Consider the following 8,492-nt stretch of genomic DNA (forward strand, 5'->3'; position numbering starts at 1 on the left):
TTTTTCATTGAAAAATAAGTTGAATGATGGAATTTTGATGAAGTGTCTTTTGTAAGGAACGTCGAGAAATAGATATGTTGAAATATGTCAATGAATTTGTAATTACAATTTCTACAAAAATATATAAAAAATATAGAGGTTCGTATTAAAAAAGTAGATTGATGATGTATTTCAATGAACGAAACGTCGCATTGAAGAATATAATGAAAAACATGAAATGAAGCAAAAAGTTCTGCTGTCAGTTTTTGATATCATGGAAAACGGAGGCGGTAAAGCAAAAAACAAAATCTGTCATTTTCAATTTTTTGCAGATATCTCAGAAACGATTGGTGATTTTGTCGATCTGCGAATACCAATATCTTGCATCCCTAAAAGACAACTTTCTTTACATTTAACTGTTCTTGTAGGACCTACCGTTTCCAAGATATCCATAGTGGTATCAGCCAAAAAAAACGGCCTGCGTATAGAATATAATAAATATAATACGAACATTAATTAGTAAAGTGAACATAAATGAACTTTATGTTTCTGAAACCATCCAAGCAGTTCATTTTTTGATTTATTTCAGAATATGAAGTAAACAATACAATAATCAAACGATGTATATTCGCGGTTGAAACTCATTACTAAACTGAAACAACAAGCAATATTGATGCTAGTTTGCAATTTTCAATTAATCACCATCGTTAGCCAATGAGCCATCAACAATAAATGAATTTTCCGTGTCTATAAATTTAATTACGACTAATGAAAATCCATAGCTGCATGTTGCGTCGATATTAGCTCTGTTTTTGATGATTATCGAAGTACCAAACAGACAGACGTGTTTCAAGTAAATATTTGTAAATGACAATTTTGATAAGAGAGCTATGTAGCTATTTTGCCGGTTTCGCATAAATCTTAAATGCTCGCTGATGGGATCTCACCTACCACACAATCTTTGACGGTAAATTATGTTGTAACTTCGGTTCGATTGGTTTATTTGTCTTCTGTTTGGGCGATTAGGTGAATTTATAAGGTCATCTGCATAACTTTCGACAAAGGATAAGGGCGCATCGTGAAACTAGATATAATATGTACTACCGATTTTTTTAGGAAATTGTGGTTTACTGCTTTCTCCATGATTTTTGATGTCACTGCTTTCAAGTAAGTCAAAATTCGAATAAAGCTACGATAAGATCTCTCATAATACATACTCTACTAGTCATTCTATGAAAGCTGTCTGGATGTTTTCAACTTATTTCTAAGTATTTACTTACTATTCTGAAAACTGAAAACATTCCAGAAAGTCAGGTTATTTTACAAAACGCAAAATTGTATTATAAAAAAGAGTTTTTTGTGCTAATTTGAAGTCATATCTTGTATAACCCACCACAGTGGCGTATTTTCATAGATGCTCAAAAAAGAGGCTGTTACACAATGGTGGTTTCTATACCTACATTCCTGTCGATCATTCCGTACACTTCAAGGAAACCTACAAGAATTTGGAATTGATTCTTTGTAAATTGAAATGTAAAGACCACGGTTGGCAAGTGTGCGGTGATTCAAAAATCTTGGGCATCTTGCTCAGCCGACAATCCGGGTTTATCAAATTACCTTGCTTTTTCTGTCTGTGAGATAGTAGAGATAGGTGTGAGCCACAATAAACCATTGCGGTAGATGTGGAAGGTCGAATGGGCCCACTCACTTTTGACCTAACCTAACCTAGTAGAGAACGAGCAAATCACGGGACCAAAAAGTGTTGGCCTCCGAGGGAGCTTAACGTTGGCGAAAAGAACATCATGCATAAAACTTTGTTACCTCCTCGTAACGTTTTTTTACCATCGGTTCACATAAAGCTGAAATTGATTAAGCAAGGACCCTCAAGGAGAAGGGGGGACATTTTTAGGCAATAAAAATTCTAACTACAAACAAATCGTCGAAAGAATGTTAAAAGCATTTCAAGCTTTATGTTTCCTAATGTGTTTAAAATTACATTCTCTTCATTTCCACCTAGACTAATTTTCAGAAAATCTAGAAGATGTGAGTGAAGAGCAAGGTGAACGACTTCACCAAAATATTAAGGAGATGGAAAAAAGACACCAGGGAAGATGGAGCATCTCAGTGATGGCAGACTACAGTTGGACGCCACAGAGAGACCTTCCAGATACTTCATACAAACGAAAATGTACCAGAAGGAGTCTCAATGGAAAATAAAAATGTAATCAGTACTTACTACTGATTATGTTAGATAGAAAAAATAAGCTTGTTACGTAATTATAAATATAAATAATTTTCCAAGTCTTTCATCTTTTATTTTAAGATGATAACTTGTTTAACATAGATACCTACATTGTCGAAAAACGTGCCGTTCTATGACAAAATGGAAGTCATTTTTCGGAGTCAGCACACCCAAAAACATGAGAATTACGCCAAAAAAATAAAACAGCTTTTAATATTTATTTCAAACCTGTGTCATGCTTGTGCATGTACAACTGAATAGTAATTTGGAATTATATTCAATCCAATCGATTTCACTCAAAAAATAATCACCTAATTATACTCTTTCAAAATATTTCATTATTCTCTAAGTCTAAACTATAGAAAAAGTTTGTCGGATATAAACCATCTAGCAGGAAACTTTTAACTTATTTCAATTGAATCCTTTTTAAACTTCCATTTTTTTGAGCCAACTTCAGGAAATGAATCAATATAGGAAAAAATTCGGAAGTCCATCGCGGACCCATTTTAGAAAAAATACATTCATTAAAAATGTCACAATATGTCAACGTACCAAAATTGGAGGAGTCTTCAATTGAAATCTAACCCAAGAGGCTGTATATCGAATAAGTGAAAATCTGACTGATATATATATATATATATATATATATCTCACCTGTTTACTCCATCATGTCTCCTAGCAGAGACGTTGTTAAAGGTTGTTGTTCCCTAGTTGGATTCAGTTGATCAATGTGGGACTGAACACTTCCTTGAGAGGCTTACATGAGAATGGTTATGAAACAGGATTCTAGGAATATAAATGTTTTGCACTTCACTGAATATAATTATGATAACAGGTGATGTAAATGTAAAACGGTTTCACATAAATATTCATTCATAGATATATTGAGTAATATTCACAACAATTACTCTTAGTTATACTACTCTTGTATTGATGCATCAATGGTTTATATAAAAAAATTAACCTTGAATTCAGGAGTCAACATGTATAAGCATATAAATGATCTTATACAAAAAAAATTAACCTTGAAATCATCACTGAATGTGTCTTAGGAAACAAAACAATGTTTTGTACAAAAAATGACCAGTAAAAATTCACTTAATCATTTAAATTAGGAAATGGGATTATAACCTTGATTCACTTGAAGTCTGTAACCAATCTACAAAGATATAGATAATGAGGAAAGATTGGTTATATCTCGATTTATGAACCGGAGATTTGTTCAACCAAGAGACAGGTCTCTTGCTCGAATCTGAATTCAGCGGCAGAGTGGAGCTTCCCGAACGATGAAGCAAAAATTTGGATTGTGACTTACAGTTTTTTTTATTTTCACCCACTGTGATCAGCAATCGGATAGAAATCCCAGGACTTCTCGTCATAATCGCCAGTAACCCCTCACACTAATTTCAGGGATTTTTCACACCTGGAAGGAGGGACATCTTTTCTCAGCAGAAAATCTCAGGACTTCAATTCTTGCATCCGAAGAAACCCCAATTCATCAACGAATGTAAAAAAGATAGATTGGGTTTATATTCACAGTGATCACCATGAAATATTCAGATTTTTCTGAATCAGCATCATTACTTTCACATCCAAGAAAACTAAACTCCAAGATATCGAGCTCTACCTTCTCAACTTTACGAGAGACTTCTCCCTTTTTTTAAAAATTCCTCCTTCATCTTCTTTCCTTACCTATCTTCATGTTACTAGTGAACCAAAGATGGCTTACGCTAGGAGGAACACTTGCCAATACCTGTTACATGGAATTCACATTTTATCGTGTCATGAATACAATGAAATGACGGTAACGAATATATCGTTACACATCCCCGTTACTCCACCAAAAAAAAAATCAAACAAATGTTTGGAATTTTTTTTTCTTGCGGCAATGGTTACAAAGATAATAATAAAATGTCTTAACCAACACTATTAATGATTATAGGAATAAGAACATTTTCAAAGAAGAACTATCCATTTAAGGAAACTAAATCTGTGTGTAAATTAAAGCATTTACATAACTGAAGCTTCTAACTTACTGTATTATCACAGTTTGAGTGAAGAAATAATAGGGTACAGATAATGACAATCTCCGTACTCAGAACACAGCACAGCCAGAGTCCTCCCAGAGAATCCAGTCAAGATGCTCTCATCGCTGCAAGATGTTGTTTGCTGCGCCGGTGAGTAAACATCTACAACCACTCGCCTCCAGATTCCCTGAAACAATCAACGGCTATCCCGAATCCAAAACCCGGACAACCATCACTAGCTACACCCTAGGTGAAACGAAAAACAAAATATATATAAAACAAAACAAAAATGCCAGTTGTCACCTTCAACTGGTGTGGGCTATAGTGTCACATACTGAAATAGTAGAACTTATGTTCCACTAAAACCAAGAAAATTAAATTGCGGGATACTCTCATTTCTTTCCTGGTACTGCGAGCAAGTCCTCAACTACGACAGATCCATGGAACTCAGGATCCCCCAGTAGCATTGCCAGATCGCCCTTGGGTGGGCTTCACACACTGACCGGCCTAGACCTCCACGCTAACCTGATAACACCCCCCAAAGTTCACCCTTCCAAGAATCCCGCTAACAGACTAGGTGTCGCATCTGAGTGGTACTCGCACCTACCAGAATGAGTCCCTATAACTACTACCAAAACTAAATAAACCACATAATGAAACTGCGGTACTCGCACTCACCAGAATGAGTCTCTATAACTACTACCAAAACTAAATAAACCACATAATGAATTCCTATAATTACTACCAGATACTTTAGACAAAGAACTGCAATGTTAAAGAAATCTTCAGAGAACGCTGTGATTCGGTCGGAAAGGCTGGACACTAAGTATTCAGGCAAAACGGTACTTGAAATATTCGGCATACATTTTGAAGTAGGCAACCAACTTTCCAAGACTCTTCTAAATATATGGATAAATGTCAGGCAAAACGGTACTTGAACTATTCAGCAGACATTTTGAAGTAGGCAACCAGCTTTCCAAGACTCTTCTGAATATATGAATAAATGTCAACCATACAAATCTGAGATACTTGAAATTACCCAAGCAAAATATACCTCTATTAGATATAGTTCAATCAATGCAAGCAATTAATAGGCAGGCATATCATGTACAGTAATAAACCCAAAATTTATCAAATTTGCCAAAGGATTTATTCAAAAGATTATTTCTTCCATGAAGAACTGTATCAAAAAAACTTATGTCTTGCCAAAAAGAAATAAAAATAAGATAAGGACAAGATAAAGTCAAGATAAATTAACATAAAGATAAGACATCTCTGATGATACACCTACACTAATAATCTCAATACATAAGATAAAATAATAAAGACAGTTACTGTAAATGTCATATAAAGATGTTAGATAACAAGGTACATTGATATACTTTCATTACTAGTTGAGAAAAGATGTTGTTCTCTCTAAAAGTGGCCAGTTTCAAGACTTCTACTTGACGTCTGGTTATACTACGGTGAGCAAATTCTGAAGCCCCAACTCACAGAGCTAATAAAGGAAAATTCAACAGTAAAGGTAATAATCTAACAATCCTAAATGAGGTAAGGTGTGTAATACAAGTGAAGTTCTCACTTTTTGCCTCGAAGATAAAAACAAATATATTATGTCAGATTTATCAACGATTTTAAATATTTCATTGAGAGATAGGTAGACAGAAAGATAGTGAAGCTCAACTTCCCTAAAGATTCTTCGTCTGAGATAGCAATGAAAACACATATTTCATTAAAAGTAGACAAAAAGATATCACAGTCAACTTCTATAAAGATATTTTGTTCAAGATAGTAAGACAATAGTATGGGATTTGAAAAAAAATAGTAGAAATTTCAATTATTTGAGATCTAGACAATATCTTCAAATTTATCAAGAATTATCAGAATCTCATTGTGAATTAATGGTAACCTTTCTTATGAACAGATTTTCCCACAGGAGTTATCAAAAAATAAGTTTCAAAAAGGTAATATTAGCAACAATTCAAAATAAAAACTATTGTTTTTCCATGTTTTCCCAAACCGACTGATAAATTTTACAAAAGTGAGAGACTGAGCTTGAAAACACTGTTGGCCAGATATTTAATAAAAAAATAAAAGTTATTGATAAATAGGTAAGTGGAGAAGTAGTTAAGGCAATTCCTCATCTGCATTCTGATCCGTCTCTGGATTTGAGTAATCATCAGAGTCCAAAAAAGCTGGGTCCAACTTCATGTCGATTTTTATGATTTTTATGATTTTCTTTGATATAAGATCTAATGGCAGTAACGATTACTTTATTCTGCCTCTCTGTAGCATTAATCTGCGGATGGTATCTAGCTGTGTACCAGATCTTTTGAACTTTGTAGTTAGATGTGAAGGATTTGAAGCCTTTACTGGTAAATACAGAACCATTGTCGCATGCAAATATTTGAGGTACTCCAAAAATGAGAAAATCTTGATTTTCCAAAAATGTTATAATGGCCTTAGATGTGACTTTACATAAGGGATGAACCAAAACAAATTTTGTGAACCAATCGACAATTACCAAAACATACTGATTTCCATTTTTAGATCTAGGATAAGGTCCTAACAGATCTGCTGAAATCAGCTGAAAAGGAAAATTGATGTTTTTATAGGAACCCATTAATCCTGCTTGAGGTAAGTTTGATGGTTTACAACTAGCACAAGTAGGACATTTCCTCACATATTTATAAACAGTTTTCCTAAGACCTGGCCAATAATATAATTCTTGAATACGAGCAACAGTTTTGGCAATGCCTAAATGTCCTGCAGTTTCGCTATCGTGATATGTTTTCAGCAATTCTGCAGTGGGTACTACTATTTTCCAGTCAGATAAATTGCATATGTTCTTATTTCTGTCAAAAACATGTTTGTAGATAATATTTTATTGTACTCTGAAGGCAGGAAAATTTTCTGGACTCTTAGTGATTTAATGAATCGAAGAGTTTTTTTGTATCGAAGTGTATAATTTTTAAAATTCTTGCAAAGCGCTTTCGACTTTCGTCATCATCAGTGCTCACTTGTCAGGCAACAGGAAGTATCAAAATAAGTACATGACACATTTGTAATATTTGACTTATATAAAACAAAATAGGCTTATAGCCAAGAAAATACATTTTTGGATTGAGGCCATGTGGTTCAGTCAAAGTATTATATGAAGAAACTTCTTCGTATAATACATCGTGAATATGACTCACGGTCATATTCACGATGTGATACTTATGGTGGACGCCCTCTGTGTGCATGTTTGAAGAGATTGATGGAACAAGTAGTAACATTGCCTGGGTTTTGCACTGAAACTGATTTTATGTGTGAAGGATCAAATTTTGAAAGGGTTTTCTGTTCCTGGCTTTACATGAAGAGGGCGTAGTGGTGATCTAATTAGAAAATTTGATTACCACCAAACAGAAAAAACAACCGATAGTTGGTGAAAATCAATTATGATATATTGAAAAAGCACAATTCAATGTGAGATTTATACTTGAGAGTTTACAAAGCCGCAACCATGTTTCGCATGTTCGGACGTCACAATTGTATTCCAACTTTGAAGATACAATATATCTGTTAAAATGAATTACCTAAGTCATATAGTTAATCTCAACTATTATTATTATTATTAACGTGTTAGGAATCACACGTTAAAAGGTAAGACCTCGTTAGTCCTCAGCTCACTCAAGTTTCTCAACTTCTGAGAGTTGTCGTTCGTATGGGGGCGACAGCTTACGATTTGAGTCGTCAGGATTTTACAACAGTTTTTATGTGTTTTTTCTCTCTTTTTCATGCTAGATTCTGCCAGGCAAATTAAAGGACAAATTCAGAAATATTGAGACAAATTAGGATAGATTAAGGCAAATTCAAATATATCGAGGCAAAATGAAGCGAATACAAAAAACTTCATGCAAATTACAAAAAATTCAAGGTGAAAAAAAGCTTGTGGTCGACGTTGTAATTTGGATCCAACCAAAAAATCAAGCTTGTAGTTATTGTTAAGTGATCTTAAAAAAAAAGGTTTGGTGGTGCAGCCAGGAAACGACTAAGTCTTCTTCTCAAGAACGGAGTACTTTATGAAACCGCCTTGTACCAAATTCTTCATCGGCGTACGCAGAATCTGTCTCAGGTGAGGGAACAAAACCCCATGAGAAGGTTAGCAAATGTTTGCGCCCAAGTGATGATTCACCAAAACCAGAGGCGAAAAAGCCCTGCACCGCTGAATCTAAGGCATTGCCAGGTGTAGCTGACGTGCA

The sequence above is a fragment of the Leptinotarsa decemlineata genome, unplaced genomic scaffold (assembly GCF_025532065.1).
Source record: "Leptinotarsa decemlineata unplaced genomic scaffold, Ldec_3_MD MMD2_P_RNA_scaffold_6, whole genome shotgun sequence".
Taxonomy (NCBI): Eukaryota; Metazoa; Arthropoda; class Insecta; order Coleoptera; family Chrysomelidae; genus Leptinotarsa; species Leptinotarsa decemlineata.